The sequence below is a fragment of the Triticum aestivum genome, chromosome 3D, assembly GCF_018294505.1.
Source record: "Triticum aestivum cultivar Chinese Spring chromosome 3D, IWGSC CS RefSeq v2.1, whole genome shotgun sequence".
In the NCBI taxonomy this organism is placed as follows: domain Eukaryota; kingdom Viridiplantae; phylum Streptophyta; class Magnoliopsida; order Poales; family Poaceae; genus Triticum; species Triticum aestivum.
Genome location: NC_057802.1, coordinates 342,091,270 through 342,109,244, shown reverse-complemented (window position 1 = coordinate 342,109,244; position 17,975 = coordinate 342,091,270). Strand labels below are relative to the sequence as shown.

The 17,975-nt window shown below is 44.9% G+C and overlaps 1 long non-coding RNA gene across 38 annotated transcripts; it reads left to right on the top strand.

Moving 5' to 3' along the window:
• The first annotated feature begins 345 nt into the window (after positions 1-345).
• Positions 346-16,365, top strand: LOC123078769 (uncharacterized). Of its 38 annotated transcripts, none has more exons than XR_006437669.1 (10): positions 346-876; positions 959-1,083; positions 1,464-1,562; positions 1,651-1,750; positions 2,240-2,322; positions 2,417-2,461; positions 4,818-6,115; positions 14,711-15,265; positions 15,383-15,585; positions 15,674-16,365. It is a non-coding gene; the product is annotated as an uncharacterized lncRNA (long non-coding RNA). The 38 variants fall into 38 exon arrangements; XR_006437658.1 differs by having other exon boundaries at positions 1,454-1,562; positions 5,449-6,115; XR_006437655.1 differs by having other exon boundaries at positions 1,454-1,562.
• The last annotated feature ends 1,610 nt before the right edge of the window (positions 16,366-17,975 follow it).

Genomic DNA, 17,975 nt, shown 5'->3' with positions numbered 1-17,975 from the left:
GTATTAGATGATGATTCTCTCTCTTGTATTTTATAATATTTAATAACTACCGGTCCAATTATAATTTCAACGACTATAATTCCAACGATTATTGTTTTGAATGTCTACTTTTCCAACGCCTATATTTTCAATGGCTATAATTAAGTCGATGGGCTTGTTCAGGACTCCTCAAGCTCTTTTTTATGAGATGCACAAACTTTATTCATATGAAATAACAATTATGTCATTTATAAGATGGGTACAATCAAATCATTAACAGTCGCCACAATGGTGCCCGCTGGTTGCCTCCACCTCTCTTTTACTGTGCCGAACGAGAGAGAAAATAAAAAGGAAATGCATCGATATAAGGACCAGCGATGGAAACCCTAGACTATCGTTTCCCCAGTCCCGCCGCCGCACGCTCTCCCTCTCGCGTGCTCATTCTCCCACCTCTCCACCTCCAAGCCCCTGCTTCCGCACGTCATTCTTCTCCCATCCTCGCGTCGCCGGTCTGGAGGCTAGAGCTTGTGGCCGACGCCTCCGCTCGCCATTTGCCACGCCTCCGGATCTGAACTCGCCCGCGGTGGCAGCGATTGGTGGATGAGAGCCGAGTCCTGAACGGGAAGCAGCGCCTGTCCCTGTCCCACTGCCGTTGGAGAGGCAAGGATGGTATCGGCCGTGCCGCAGCAGCTCGGCGGCTGCCACTTCTTCACATCCCCATCGAGTCGGCGAGTCGCCCTCTGTCGGGCCCACGGAATCGGCTCCCATGACTACACGTTCTTCCTCGGCCTGTTGTAAACCATGGTTCTTCTCAAGCGCGGGCTAAGGTGGCACCATGGCTCGTGCCAAGGAGGCAGCAGCGACCTGCAAACCCTGCAACCAGCAGTAACACGACATGTCTCCATCAATCCGTTGCTTCCTATACTAGGTCGATTTCCTCGGACCTGAGAATTTTGACTGCCTTTTTTCTAGTATGCAGGCTGATATTTCTTCAGGGCGTGGCTGGACTCCCCTCCCAGGATCTCACTCCACCACGGGGCCTTCCTGCTGTGAGCCTCTCTGGACGGGAGCTACAACGCCCGTCCCCATCTCACCTTAGGCAAGGTACAATTTCGACTATGTTCTTAAACCACTGTTCTTCTCATGTACTAGGAGTGGTAGTAGCATATAGTATTTCTTCTATAAGTTATATGAAATCTGAAAGAGCATACCAATTACGAGAATTGTAAAGACACAGTGAATAAAAAGAAAAGTAACCATCAGCGTCACACCAAGGTATTCAAGTAGGGAAGCATAGGTCTGACCATTATGATTTATCAGCCATCTCACTAGGTAGAAAGAAACTACCAATACAACTTTGACCACTCTGAAGTAAAACAAGTTCAAGATTATAGAAGTTTCTTAGTATTCCTAGATTGCATTATAGGTCGATCAATTTGCTGTGATGCGTAGGACTTGACCTCTGTTTATATAGATATGTGTAGAATTTGGAAAGGACTTGCGAGCTAGGAAAATTTGGGAAAGGACGTTGGGAAGATAACTAGGTTTTCAGTGTGGAGGAACATGACAATTTGAACCAACTAGTAAGATATAATTTAGTTTCTCTTTAGTTCTTTTGTACGTTTATAGAAATAATGACTTATGCATTGGAAATTGCATGTCTTTATTCAGAGATGCAAGGGCATGCTTCACATGGATTCAGACACAATTTTTTTTGGGAATAGATGGTTTTACTAGCCGATGGCATCAGAGGAGCAGCTGCAAGCGCCGAGTGAGGAATTTTCCTTTTGCTCGCATGTGTCTTGTGGTCACTTGAAACAGAGCACTACCTCTGCTTGCAAGTGTCAGAACTACAGGTTTTTGGCTGAACATTCAATTGTGGCAAAATTTTATTGATCCTCATGATTTTGAGATCTAGTGTGCCTTGTTAGTTTGGAATCAGAAGATGCATGCATGCTGCAACCTTCCTGCTTATCAATTAAGTTCTCTGCATCCTAAACTCGCTGACCTGGTATGATCCGTGTGATTAAGAGATGTTTCACCTTTTCTCCATAACAATTCTACAATGCCCCACAAGAGGGATCCACCACGCCGGTGGACTTCACTTGCCACTCCGGGAAGGGTTTTCACATTCCATTTCCATCCATCAGCTTTTCAGTTCTTGTTAGTTTTCACATTTACATTTCACCATATCGGGGATTTAGAGGGCAGCACTTCTTTCTTGGTTATATTAATCAGCCGCATTGTTTTGTGATTACAGAGAAGAAATGACTTCAACCAGGGCAAATTGATAGGGAGGATAGATTACGGCGAACTGTCTATGTCCCAAACATTGATCAACATGTGAGAATATCAAAGAGATTGAGTTGTTGTATTATATCCTTTTTTAGTTTTGTTCTTAATTCACTGACCCCCAAAACTCCTCATTGATTTGCAGGATGCTAAATAGAAGCTTGCTCAGGTTTTCTCAACTTGTGGCCAAGTAGGCTCTTAGACTCCTTGATATTCAAGTAACATATGTTGTTTGTTTGTTCGTATAAGTTTTTATATTTTTTGAAATAAATTAAGCAACTTGTTTTTTAATGACTAAATATTGCATCTACGACAGTTCATATATGTTAGGTATCTTGAATCTAGTGACAGTTAATACTTATTATGTTCCTTGCTCCTATAGCAGATTGGATTGGGCAGCACTGGTACGTGTCGGTCCTAAACAAACGGTTTTTAACCCCTTTCCGCGACGGCACTCGGAACCGTCGCCAAGTGAGTGTGGGCGATAGGGGGGTCCTTCCCACACGACCCAGAAACCGTTGGGGATATGCCCTCCTGGCACACACGCTCGGCAAAATGAGGTCGTGTGCGACCGGTGAGCACTCAAATACAGAAATACGTACAGTAGTGCTCAAAAAAATACAATTATACACGCGAAATCATTTCCGTCGTAAGTACATCCCACACAGTCAGTCACCACTAAATGTTTCCGTTCGTATATACATCCCACACAGTCACTACAAGGAAAACGTTTGCGCAAGGTGGCGTAACGCAAACAGTTTTGAAGAGAATGTCGTGTGTGATTGTTCATTGATCCAACACTGTTTATTCCTAGAAACTATGTGCGTTGCCTGAGGTCATCGCTCACGGTGTTTTCTCATTAACCGTTTGCAATAGGAAAACCCAATTAGCAAGCTAATTGCCCTATTAACGGGTTAATTTCCCTATTATTAATAATCCATTTACTAATCTAATTGGCATTCATATTAAGCACATAATATATTCCATTTCCATATTAAGGAAGCAGGATTTCATAATTGAAATACATCGGAGTACAACATGATATAGCTTCAGCACTCAGCTACCCCATTACACAACTGCACCAGCAGCTAGTTTCACATGCAACATCTAGAACCTTTTAAATTAGCATCATAGACGGTACATAGAGAGATGCATCTTATCTGGAAAACTGCCGAAGCGGAAGGCGAATATTGAGCCTTCATTCATGTTGAAGGTCTTTGCAATTTTGGGCCAGTGCCTGTGGATGATTGACCGTCCATCCTTCGACCTTTTCAGAAACACTTCAATATTGAACCGTGGGTGTTGTATGAAAACTTTCCTCGCCTCCTGACCATAGAGGTGGTTTGAGAGGTAATCATCAGTGAAGCCTGAAAATAAGGATGTGCATAAATATCTTCTCTATATTGGAAATGGGGCAAAGGAATACAAAAAGGCAAGGTATAATAGTTAGTACCATCTTGTAAACCTCAGTGCTTCCCATTGTTTCCCCGCAACACATATAAGGTAGTTAGTCATCAGCTTAAGTAAGGGTTCGCATGCTATCAGTAAAATATGTTGATGAAAAATAAGCACATTGCAGATTCATCAGATTAATTCAAGCCACATGGAAAACCCATTTATCCAAACCAAGCATGATTAAGAACTAGGAAATATAGCACTTGTATATGTTTCTCATGTATTAAGTGCAGCCAAATTCAATTTATTCCTCACATGGTATACAATAAGAGAATACAACCACAATAATTGAACATCGCATTGCAGAATTGAACCAAGCAGTTAACTAAACACCACAAAAAATGAACCAAACGTTAACCGAGCACCACATTAAGGACAGTATAACCGAGCCTAAACCGAGCTCCCACAACGATTTGAATTTTCGACCGTCCGTTTTTCTGATCTGGGACTTCCTGGCCGTCCGATTTTGTGGCTGTGGCGATCTATTACGCAGTCTGTGTTAACTGCACCCGGCTGTCCTGTGGGTTGCTGCTTCACGGGCCAAAACCGACGCCTGTGGTGCATTGGGCCTTGGGCGAGCCGGCAGCCCATTCAAAGGCTCTGTCAAAACAAAAACCCGATCGAGGCTGAGGGAAACGAGACCGCATCGACTCCACCAGTCCATCCCACAATCGAGCCGAAGAGAGGAGCAGCCGGTGCCGTCAGGATGGGATCGAGTCCATCCGGTCGACCCCAGCGACCGGAGGAGAGGAGCAGCCGGTGCGGCTGGTTCCATCCATTGAAGACAGGGTGAGGGATGGGATCGAGTCCTTCCGGTCGACCCCAGCAACCGGAGGAGCGGGATCCGGATCGAGGCAACCAATCTAGCGCGTGACAGGATTACAGGGAGATAATGGCATACGCCTCGCCTGCTTGAAACTGCTCTGCTCTCCTTCAAGCTCGCAATCATGGCCCTCCTCTGTTGGAAACTGCCCTGCTCTCTTTGAAGCTCGCAATCATGGCGTATTAGTCATTCATGGCTGGTAAAGTCGCAAACTTTTCTTATGCCCAGTGGTACTATATAATGCTTCCCTCTATGGCTGTGTATGCAGACCCTACTCAAGCATCTACACCCTCTTCAGCGACCGACGCCCTGTCTGATGGAAACGAGAGACGGGCGGTCGCTCTGCTTGAAAAGAGAGACAAACGGTCTCTGAGCGAGGGAGGGGCGGAGGTTCGTCTTTGCCGGCCGTATGACATTCCTGGTTGCTGGTGGAGGTGCAGGGCGCTCACCTGATTTAGGGAAGGCACCGTGGCTGTTCGGTGAAGCGGGTTGATGAAGCTGATGTGCTTTGTTCCTAAAAACAATGCATCATCAGTTCCTGGAAGAGTTCAGTACATGCACGTGTATATGTTTCTCTGATGCTCTCCTGTCGCGTTCTTACTCCGGCAGCAGAATCTCAAGCAACTATGGTTCTCGGACTAGGTGGCCCCTCTATCTTCATTTTTATTCTCCAGTACGATCACTTCTTTGACCCAACAATTCCGTTGTGCTATTTTCTTTCCAATCTCAGAATTGTACAGTTGGTTTTCATCCTAGTTCTTCAGGCAAAATTTGAAGTTTTGCTCCCATTTTTGGTTTGAGGAAATTTAACTTGCAAAGCTACCGCCAGGTGAATTAATTAGGTCCCATGGGTTTGGATACCTCATCTCTTCACTGACTGCATCTCTTCATGTTTCCAGATTGTGCATTGGTCTAGAAATACATACTTAACTCGGTAATGTGGACTTCACTACTGTGGTACACTGTAAATGGCAAGCTTTTACATGAAGCACTTTTGGTGATCCTAAGGATTTGCTACAGAAAAGTATAATATGATATTGAGTTTCATTCTCTTCCTTTCTGCATTTCCTTGAATATTGTGCGTTCAATTAGCTCAACCGGATAGCAAGGTATGTGTTGTTTCTCTGATCCCATAATATTGGATTACCAGCTATCATCTTGATTTTAACTGTACACTATGGTGCCTAGGACGTATCAGACACAAGTGTTGAGGCTCTAACAAAAAATGTGATTTGTTGCTTATCCATTTTATATTTTTGACTCTCCATAGTTGTGCCCCTAATTGCATGACCTGTTTGCGGACATGCCCAGTTAGCACACCTCTGCTTATTAAACCGGTATAAACATATTGTACTTTCTAAATCTCTGTATTTTAATCATTTTCTGTTAGCTACAATAGTGCTCCCCTTAAATATAAAGAAGCCACACTTGATGGTGCTATTAGCGACAGATGGCTATGAGATCCCTCATCAGCAGTTTGAAGCAACCATTATCCTTTCACTCCATCTATGATACTAGGGATGGCCATGGATCTGACTTGGGGAACGTATGACCTCTGCAATTAGGGTGAGATCTGATTCATCAAGGGACTCCATCCGATTCTTAGGGCAGCTCTAAAATTCTAGTCTTTCTGATCTTACAGATAATTTGACAAGCTTGTGTGGTGATTCTGGCTTTGGTTAGTTCTAACTTATGTGTAGTCTTTCTTTTGACAACCAGTCCTTCCTAAACATGAAAATATGATGGATTGTTGTCAAGTATTACCACATTTCTACTGTGGAATTTATTTTTGTGTGTCCTAATTTCCTATTATATAACCACACTGTAGTTATTCCATATCCATCTTCGGATTTGGAGGTTCTTCAATACTACGCCGATACCTCTTTCTATGAACAATTACTCTATGCATTTACTATCAACAACTGACAATTGTGATGAAACCTATCAACAATTACTCTTGTTTCATCATGCAATTTTAATGTGTACTTGTATGTTAACTAATACAACCCCTGTCCCAAATTAGTTGAATCAGATTTGTCTACATATGGCGTATATATATTGATAGCAATCTTCCAACTATTCTACCGCTAAAATGGACGGGCGTGGCAACGCGCGCCATCATGATCTAGTTGCACTCTTAATAGAAGATCAGACAGTTAACCAAACCAAGCATGTTAACAACTTGGAAATATAGCAATTGTATTTGTTTCTCATGTATTTAGTACAACCAAATTTAATTTATTCCTCACATGTTATACAATAAGAGAACGCGGCCACAGTAATTGAACATCGTATTGCAGAATTGAACCAAGCAGTTAACCAAACACCACAACAAATGAACCAAACGTTAACTGAGCACCACATTGCACAATATAACATACTCCTAATAGAAGATCAGACAGTTAACCGAACCAAGCATGCTTAACAACTTGGAAATATAGCAATTGTATTTGTTTCTCATGTATTTAGTACAGCCAAATTCGATTTATTCCTCACATGGTATACAATAACAGAATGCAGCCACAACAATTGAACATCGCATTGCAGAATTGAACCAAGCAGTTAACTAAACACCACAACAAGTGAACCAAGCCACAACAAATGAACCAAGCAGTTAACTAAACACCAATTGAACAATATAACATACTCCTAATAGAAGATCAGACAATTAACCAAACCAAGCATGCTTAACAACTTGGAAATATTGCACCCTGAAGAATTGAACATCACATTTGCAGGATTGAACCAAGCAGTTAACTGAACACCACATTGCACGACATATAGAACATATACACTATAGCAGAAAATTGCATGGTAAAAGTAGATAGCACAATTCACTAGAATTTGTTAAGGAAAGGCAGTAGCTAGTAAACTGAACATGGGTCCTTATTGTGAGCTAATAAGACAAGCTACTCCTCATTGTCGGAGATATCGATGACGATTGGCTCCTTGGACATGGAAGAGGGCGAGGCCTCCGCATCGTGGGTGCCCTCGTTGTAGTGGTGAGTTGCCTGAGCCGCTCCGGGCACCAACCTGCTGGCTCACGAGATGAGGTAAGCACGTGCACGCTGAGAAAACACCTCGTAGTCTTCGTCGAAGGCACCGACGGTGGCCTCGAGAAAACGCCACGAACTGTCGTTTAAAGCAGCCAACCGCGTCGCGGCGTTGGCGCGCGAGGCGTCAACGGTGGCCTCGACGACGAGGTGCTCCTCCAAGATCTGGGGGTCGGCACGAATGGCAGCCATCGCGACCTCATCTACGCGTGCGGCCGCGATTTGCTTCTCTGCTGCCAAATGCTCCTTCCGGTCCTGGCTATACTGCGTGCACCATGGCTTAGGCCGGCGCTTATTTGGTGGAGGGGTCGGTGATTTGGGTGGAAGGTGTCGCGCTCGCGCCGGCGGTCGGGGCATGTGGGATGTGGAAGGAGGAGGAGGATGGGGGTCCGGTGTGGATTACCTGCCTGGATAGGAGAGGCCGAGCAGTGTGAAGGAGGGTCGCCGGCGAGGAGGCGGCGGCGCTGCAAGCAAGGAGTGAAGGTTTCAACTTGGAAAGGAAGGCGGAAACAGGGGAAATGTGGCTTTTGGTAAGGGGGTGGGGCGGGGAGGTTGATATTTCCGCAGAAGCAGAAAATTTGGAATCGCTTCAGCCAAAAAACTGGTGCGCAAAGTGTCATCAGACACGGTCCCTTATTCAGAGCGGGCTGTGGACTGTAGCAGTCGCACCTTCTCACGGTGCTCCAAGATATTTTGTGCTGCATCTCACACGGTTCGTTATAATAAACTGTGTGGGATCTACTTGATTTTTCATCTTGATTTGAATTACATAATGGGGTCACAGCGGCCATGGACGGTGTTTGAATTGCTAGACCTTTTATCTGCAGTGATCATAAAAGAATTGGAATTATTCAGGGTTCGTTTGGACATTTTTATGCGTTAAGTAAGTTTTCAATGCATTTATGTGCATAATTCAAATTTGAACTACATGCACATGCTCCAGTGCATATAAATTGGTTGAAAAATCAAATCTTTGTCCTTGGTTGCATGCTTAGGTCCCATGCAAGAAATGAGAATGAATTTCTAACACCAGGGCACCGTTGATTGCCGGCAAAACATTGAGATGCCTGGTTTTAAAATTCTAGCAAATCCAAAACTCGCCTGAAATTCATGAAACTTGGCATGCTATCATGCAGCGGCATCAACATGGTGTGGTAAAGTTTTTGTCCCATTTGGGGCAGGTTTGGGTATGTGCTTCTCACAAACCAGAGCTTCTCACAACAAGCATGATGGTTTCGGTAGGGAACGCCCCAACTTTGGGGGCGAAACGATATCCATTGCCTCTTATTGCTTTCAAATTTTTTCCCGTGTCAACATAGAATAACAGGAGTGTTGTGTTAATTTTTCTGATTTTTCGTGGTTCGTTTGGACATTTTTATGCATTAAGTGAGTTTTCAATGCATTTATGTGCATAATTCAAATTTGAACTACATGCACATGCTTCGGTGCATATAAATTGGTTGAAAAATCAAATCTTTGTCCTTGGTTGCATGCTTAGGTCCCATGCAAGAAATGGGAATGAATTTCTAACACCAGGGCACCGTTGATTGCCGACAAAACATTGAGATGCCTGGTTTTTAAATTCTAGTAAATCTAAAACTTGTCTGAAATTCATGAAACTTACATGCTATCATGGAGCGGCATCAACATGGCGTGGTAAAGTTTTTGTCCCATTTGGGGCAGGTTTGGGTATATGCTTCTCACACACCAGAGCTTCTCACAACAAGCATGATGGTTTCGGTAGGGAACGCCCCAACTTTGGGGGCAAAATGATATCCATTGCCTCTTATTGCTTTCAAATTTTTTCTCGTGTCAACATAGAACAACATGAGTGTTGTGTTATTTTTTGTGATTTTTCGGGGTTCGTTTGGACATTTTTATGCATTAAGTGAGTTTTCAATGCATTTATGTGCATAATTCAAATTTGAACTACATGCACTGCTCCGATGCATATAAATTGGTGAAAAATCAAATCTTTTGTCCTTGGTGCATGCTTAGGTCCCATGCAAGAAATGGGAATGAATTACAAACACCCTTCCACCGTCACTCAACCGCAAACATTGAGATACCTGGTTTTTAAACTCTAGTAAATCCAAACCTAGTCTAAAAGTCATGGAACTTGGCATGCTATCATGGAGCGGCATCAACATGCCGTGGTAAAGTTTTTGTCCCATTTGCGGCAGGTTTGGGTATATGCTTCTCACAAACCAGAGCTTCTCACAACAAGCATGATGGTTTCGGTAGGGAACGCCCCAACTTTGGGGGCGAAACGATATCCATTGCCTCTTATTGCTTTCAAAAAAAATCTCGTGTCAACATAGAACAACAGGAGTGTTGTGTTATTTTTTATGATTTTCGGGGTTTGTTTGGACATTTTTATGCATTAAGTGAGTTTTTAATGCATTTATGTGCATAATTCAAATTTGACTACATGCACATGCTCCGGTGCATATAAATTGGTTGAAAAAGCAAATCTTTGTCCCTGGGTGCATGCTTAGGTCCCATGCAAGAAATGAGAATGAATTTCAAACACCAGGGCACCGTTGATTGCCGGCAAAACATTGAGATGCCTGGTTTTTAAATTCTAGTAAATCTAAAACTCGTCTGAAATTCATGAAACTTGGCATGCTATCATGGAGCGGCATCAACATGGCGTGGTAAATTTTTTGTCCCATTTGAGGCAGGTTTGGGTATATGCTTCTCACAACAAGCATGATGGTTTCGGTAGGGAACGCCCCACCTTTGGGGACGAAACGATATCCGTTGCCTCTTATCGCTTTCAAATTTTTTCTCGTGTCAACATAGAACAACAGGAGAGTTGTGTTATTTTTTTAATTTTTCGGGGTTCGTTTGGACATTTTTATGCATTAAGTGAGTTTTCAATGCATTTATGTGCATAATTCAAATTTGAACTACATGCACATGCTCCAGTGCATATAAATTGGTTGAAAAATCAAATCTTTGTCCTTGGGTGCATGCTTAGGTCCCATGCAAGAAATGGGAATGAATGTCAAACACCCTGCCACCGTCACTCGGCCACAAACATTGAGATACCTGGTTTTTAAATTCTAGTAAATCCAAAACTCATCTGAAATTCATGAAACTTGGCATGCTATCATGGAGCGGCATCAACATGGCGTGGTAAATTTTTTGTCCCATTTGGGGCAGGTTTGGGTATATGCTTTTCACAAACCAGAGCTTCTCACAACAAGCATGATGGTTTCAGATAGAACACCCGTATGCAAAATGAGAGCAGGATTTGTGCATCTCTTGAACACAAATGGTTCGTTTGGATGACCCGTGTGAACCACTTACAAACAATTTGGTGCGATTTGCATCTGTCATATTGGGTATGTCGCCATTTGTCAAACTAGAAAGATTGACATTTGTTGATCTAGTAACATTGCCATTTGCCAACCTTGTAACACTGCGATTTGTCAAAATATGAAGCTAAGAATCACTAGCAGTATCTAATTTTTGCAACTAAAATTCAGTAATTAAGCGTAGATGGAGGCGAGGAGGCGTGTTCAGCCAGGCATGCAGCGGGCGGCGCAGTACTATTCGATTTGACAGCGGGTGGCGCAGTTCCCGATACGGCTTTAATGCAGACGAGGGAGAGGGTAGCGGTTCCCGAAATGTTGAACGACCAATGAGGCATCCTCCTTCAATTAGCATCGTGCGAATGCATGAGGGAAGTAATGGGAGGACCGGGAAAAGAGGCAGCACGATGTGAATGCAACGCAGTTTGCACTCATATAAAGGCGCCCCTCCATTCCAATGCATCTACCACATCGTACGCACCTAAGCATTTGCCTAAGCACCTACACTAATAAGCGCAAAAGTGCCCACTCCAGACCCATGGCGGCGATGAGCGCGATCAGCCAACGGCTGTGCCAGATGGTCCACGATGCCGGCCTGCGGCATGGCACCGTGGATCGTGTCCATACGGTGTTGGCGACCGGCTGGTGGATGGTCGTCGTCGACGCCAGCTACGACTCTCAGTTGGACCAGATGATCGTTCGCACCACCAACAGGTTCGCCGTCGTCAAGAAGCTCATGGATGACATCGCCGTACTCCTCCAGCCCGCGCGCCCGGGCTCCTCATTGCCTGCCACCCTAATCGGCCTCCATGGTCGGAACCTCTTTCAAGCACTAGCGGCCCTGCGACTGCCCACCGACGCCACGAAGAATGTCCACCTGGAGGTCGCGCTCGCCGCGAGGCGCCTCCATTTGCAAGAAATCATCGACCTACACATCCATGTGTACGAGCGAATCGTGTACATAGGTATCTACAAGGCTAGTGAGGACGCTACGACGTTGGCCTTCTTCAGCCGGCTAGAAGCCTTGGATGCATTGGTTGAGAAGCACCTTGACCTCGCCACACAAGCCACCGCTCCTTAGCCATCGGTCGATGGCCTGGCCGGTGCACTGAGTTGAGGAGGAGGAGGTCGTACGTTGATGGATGCATCTTTCTTCTTGCCTGTTGTAACCACCACTGCGATCGCATCATCGTTGCCTTAATTCTTATTTTGCTATTGCATTCTCGTTCCAGTCAATACAGACATGTGCGATCCCTTTGCTCAATACAGACATGTTCGTTCTAGTCTTATTTTGATTGGCTTGAATGAAGGTCTATCCCATCGTTAGGCGCCGCAGCGCGCTCTGCTCGCTTCCGTCGGCGCGCTCGGCTTGTGGACAGCTTTTCCTTGCGTGTTCAACTGCTATATGCATATATATATATGGTTGCTCGCCGTTGAGGCGACCGCGGAGCGCTCTGCTCGCGTCCCTCCGTGCGCGCTCTGCCAACGGTTGGGCGTGCGCACGATCATGTCGGGGGCCCCGTATGCATGCGGTTGTGCCGCGCGCGTTGCCACGCGATGCAGTTACGTGCGACACGATGGAGTTACGCGCTGCAAATTAGAACTGCCATCAGGGCCTGCCGATATTCCTGGCCGTCCGGCTTCCCCTTTAATTCCCGCGGCCATTATAACCTTAGTCTCTTCACCCTTTTGATCGCGCCCCACAACACAACAAGCACACCCACGATGACACATAGAGAGGGGATGTCTAGCGGCGCTCCAATGGAGTTCGGCGAGCATAGAGTGGAGACCAACGCAAGGGAGACGGATCTCTTAGTGGTGTACACCATCGACCCGGCCGTGGTGGACGACTACATCAACAGCGTTGAGCAGTTGCTTGCTCGAGATAAGTACAAGGTGGTCGACATCGACCTCCAGTACACTGTCGGTCGTCCCGGCATAGATCAGAAGGTTGCCGTCGCCTAGTTGTGTGTGCGCCATCATGTCCTCATCTACCACTACTGCATGGCCACAGAGCCTTGCGACCGTTTCAACAGGTTTGTCAACAGCACCGACTACAAGTTTGCCACGGTGGAAACCAAAGACGATGTAAAAGCGCTCAGTGTTACGGGCTTGGCCTGCAAGAACCTTGTCGAAATCCATGACCACTACAGTGTCTGGGGCAGCACGAAGCAGGACTCCCTGGTCGAACTCGCCTCGGCCATCATTGACCCCTACTATGAAAAGATGAAGCAGGATGCCCAGAGAACAAGTCCCGTATCCTGGCACAAGGCCTGGTGCGGCAACTGGATGAACCTCAGCTCAGGTTCGTGGCCAAGAGCGTGTACACATGCTATGAGATGCACAAGCGGATCGTTGACATGAGGAAGTGCCTCGTTACCCAAATCGATGAGCCCAGATCGAGCCACAAGCAGAGCAAGCGTCACAAGAGGTAAATGATGATCAGATGATCGTTTATGCTAGTTAATCATGCATGTAATATATAGTTTACTTTATTGGTGTGTGGAAATGTCATGTGTGTAGTAGCCACCTATATAATTATACATGTAATAGTTTACTTTGGTGTGTGCAAATGCCATGGTTGTAGTAGCCACCTATGTAAGTGGATGTTTAATTTGGTTATGCAACCATGTCCTTATAAGTGTGTATATAATGTTGTTGTTCTGTATGCAATCCCATCGCACAACACACACGTCTTATTAGCAGCAACCGTCTGTGTTATTATTGGTCTTCGCACACATTTCTGATTACAGAACTGTTTGCCGCGTATCACACATATCTTGTTATATTGAATCGTTTCTGTTCTCTTGTCTCAACACAAACAGTTCATCCGTGTGAACCGCATGCCGTATATCGCACACACCTTGAATCTGGCTGACCGTTTCTTTTGTGTTGCCTAATCACAAACAGTTCATCCGAGTGAACCGTATGCTGTATATCTCACACACCTTCATCTGGCTGCCCGTTTCTTTTGTTCGTCCTCATCGCAAACAGTTAAGTAGACTGAACCGTATGCCCTGCATCGCACATGCAACTAAAACCTGAACCATGTTTGATGCATCCATCATCGCAAACGTTTTATACATTTCTGACGGTTTTCATACACCACCGTTTGCGATTATTGCATGGCACACAGTTTCTCGAAGGGTCTTGGATCGTAGTGTCGCGTTAGCAGCATCCTACAGTAGTGTAGGGTTTCCTTTTGCTCTAAAGATTGGATTGGTGGAGGTATTTAGTTTTATGATGGCCATGCATCACATGGTTGTTTTTCAAGTTTGAGAAGAAAAAGACACCGGGACAGGTCATTGATCAGACCACATATTTCATCTTTTCTACATATATTTCATTCTTCATTTGGTATTGTATTCCACCTTAGTTGCAACAACTTCAGGCTGGTCTATGTTTTGTTAGGCAGTGAGCTCTCTTATTGGTTCACATGCATGAATCTACTCTAAAGGCATTTTTTGTATTCCTGTCTTGAGCTAACTACTATGCATCTCTTTCTGGTAGGATAGGTGGGTTTATTGCGTCCTTTTTATATAGCCGGAGAAGATATTCTATGTAGCCATAACAGATTTTCTTGTGACTATCATCTACCAATGTTGTGTCTACATAGAGCTTGTGTCCGATATAATCTTAATGTGATCGTTTTGTAGGCTAAATGTTTGCAAACAGTGGAAATTGTTGCTATTAAGAAATGTGCTCAGATTAGTTCAGGAATACTACTACTTTGTGTGCGTGTTCTTCATTTTGTTCTGTTTGATCTAAGTATGACGTGCCTGCTTCAGAAATGTCAAGGGTTAGCTCTTCTGAACATATTCCTCATGGTAGAAATGGCTGGTATACATGCCGACACGCCCATCCGTGTGTTCAAGACTGGCTGATTCACACCATGGCTGGTATACATGCTAGGATGCCTCTCCCTTCTGAATCATAATTTCATGAAATGTTGTCAAATGCAAATAGTCAGTGTATTCTTTTTGCTATTCAATTTTCACACACATTTTCTTATTGATCTATCCAGTCATAAGAGCAGGTATATTTGTATGAGCATTAGATTGTACTAACATTTATGGAAGTGACGATGTTTTAAATTTCTCAAGAAATTAATTTTGATGCGCAGGCCATTGAAATAGTACCATGATCTGAATTTTTATTAGCAATCACATGTTATACCTTGATGCAAGTTTGGGAGGGTTGAAGCTATTGGATCCAGACGAGCTCCTCGTGTTCCAGATTGCCATTGATAAATTGTTCCATGTATCGGTGCAGATGTGTACACACAAGCTAACCAAAAGGAGCAGAAAAGGGGTGCACACAACATGTCTGCTCGTTAATAACAAGTGAGTAGGGGTGCGGTTTATCTTTGTATGTAATGTATTATGTATGTGATGGTAATTGCATGGGTACACTCTTTCAAGCTCTTGGCATGGTTCGGTAATGCTTGGGTGATTTCTCAGGTCAGGAGGGGGCTATCCAAGGACGAGAAAGCTGGGAAGCTCGCATTGCAGCTTTGGCTTAAGCTGTGAGCACTTTTTCGTCAGAGAAGCTGTAGTTTGATGTTTTGGCCAAGCAATGGGCTGTTGTACCACAATGGTGTTCCTAATTGTTGGCTCTTCCATATAGAAGCTCTGAAACAAAATGAGATGGCCTCAAATTAAGGGTAATGCTTTTGATATCTTGAGAAAACATATTCATGGAATATAAGTAGAAGGTAGACTGTAGATTGATCATTACTATCTTGTACATAGACAGTTAAACCAGCTGCTCCGAGAGGGGATGTTGAGGATAACGACAATGACGAGCAAGTCGGTGTTTGTGAAGCTTCGCCTGAGCCATTCCAGCTCTTCCAGAGGCACAAGGAGAGCCTAAAGTCAGGGTACGTTCAATCGAGGACACTTGATTCTCCAAGAATTTGTTGAGGATAACAATGGCAACGAGCAAGTCGGCATTTGCGAAGCTTCATCAGAGCCATTCCAGCTCTTCCAGAGGCACAAGGAGAGCCTAAAGTCAGGGTACGTTCAATCGAGTACACTTGCTTCTCCAAGAATTTGTATAATCATTAGAAGTCCAAAGAATGAGTCAAGCCAAAGATATGAAAATGGAACACATTTGCGCTCCTACGAGAAGAAGGTCGCGCAACTGAGGATTCAGGACGCCAACAGTGCGGAGCTGTTCGCCATTGAGAGGACCAGGGCTGCCATCAGGGACATCTGGACCAAGTTCAACATCTCCCTTGCCTCCGTCAACGCCGGCGACCGACTCTACAAGCGTCTAGCTGTGCTTTATGACATGATGAATGCTGCCATCGCTTGCTTTTGAGCACCTACAAGTTACCCTGTTGCATGTAATCTCTAAGACTGCCACTCATCAGGCTTGCATGCGCCTGTTAATACCAGGGCTATAACAACACTTTTATGTGTATATACTCAGTTCTGCTTCCCCCCTCTGTTTTAAATGAATTCCTTCGTAAAGCAAGTTGATTAGTACATAGAGCAGCATGAAAGGGACGCGTCTACCTGGCACCGCCCAAGCTTCCGCTCAGCCGGCGCGCCATGGGTGCGCCCCAACCACTAGTTTAATTCAAAGGCTCCTCAAACCAATGAAGTCTGAAGAAAGTCTAGCCAACCTAGCAAGCTCATGACAAACTTCATTTGATTCTCTACTACAATGTCCAAACCTAGAGATAAGAAAATCACAGGCAAACTAATAATAGTCTCAAAAACTGTCACCGCTCCCCCAGATCGTCCTCCGTTCTTCATGGTATCAATGACCTCTAGATTATCAGAATTTTAGTAATGAGATGGTTGTAGCCCGAACCTAAGCGCCAATGCTTCAACCATCAAGACATCTACACACCAATCAATTTCCCAATTCCCTCCGACAATAAATTTTCCTTTATCGTCCCTTGGGACCACCCACGCCGTGAACCTAAGAAAATTTTGATCAGAAGATGCATCTTTGGGATTCCTCCAGCTCTTAACATGGGAGCCGATGGAGCATTTTCAAATGGTTTTCTTCCATGGGACTCAACCTATAGAATGGAGTGGTTTCTAGACAAAACATATGGAGTGAGCCTTCAGCCATTCCACATATCCCTATAAAAAGGAGTTCGCCGATGTGGGATGAGGAGAGACACACTTGTTCTTGCTCAATAGCTCTGGCGGTGCTCGACTTTCAGCGATCCAGCAACCATGGCATTGAAACCAGTTAACCAGATGGAAAGAAATGCTGCCATGGCAGTGAAACTCGGCATAGGGACCAACCAAGGGGAATACCGCGTCATCATGAAGCTAGCTCAGATTGTGCAGCCTAACCGGAGGTTCATCGGGACTGAATGGGTCAACCACACCTCGACCCGACTTGCCACATCATCAAGGGCTACTTTAGGAAGGAAGTTGGAAAGGGGGTCGACACCTAGTGGATCAGAACGGCTCAACAACGGCTTACTTTGTTTTTGCTCTTCCTTTCTTCCTCCTCATGACAAACTCCACCAACTACTATACTCCACCAACTACTATACTTGTATGCACTACTAGAAACAGTCTTATAGGTGAACTCACATTAGTGACGGGCGCAGTCTAGCGCATGCCACTGTCAATCTAAAAAATTACCAGTGGTGGGTGCAAAAACCTGCCCGCCACTTCTATAGGCTTACCAATGGCGGGCACCGGTTTGCGTGTGGCACTGGTAACAACTATCCAAATTTGTCCTGGACAAACTTTACCAGCGTGGGCACAAAAACGTGCCCGCCACTGCTATAGGCTTACCAATGGCGGGCATCAGTTTGCCCCTGCCACTGGTAACAACTATCCAAATTTGTCGTGGGACAAATTTTACTAGTGGCGGGCACAAAAATGTGCCCGCCAATGCTACTTGGGTTACCAGTGGTGGGCAGCAATACGTGCCCCCCACTAGATTTTTTGGTTCTGCGGCAAATCTGTCAAAAAATACTAGCGACGGGTATCAATACGTGCCCGCCACTGATAACTCAATTAGCAGTGGCGGGCGCTGTTTTGTGTCCCCCACAAGTATCTTTTTTTGCCCCACTGC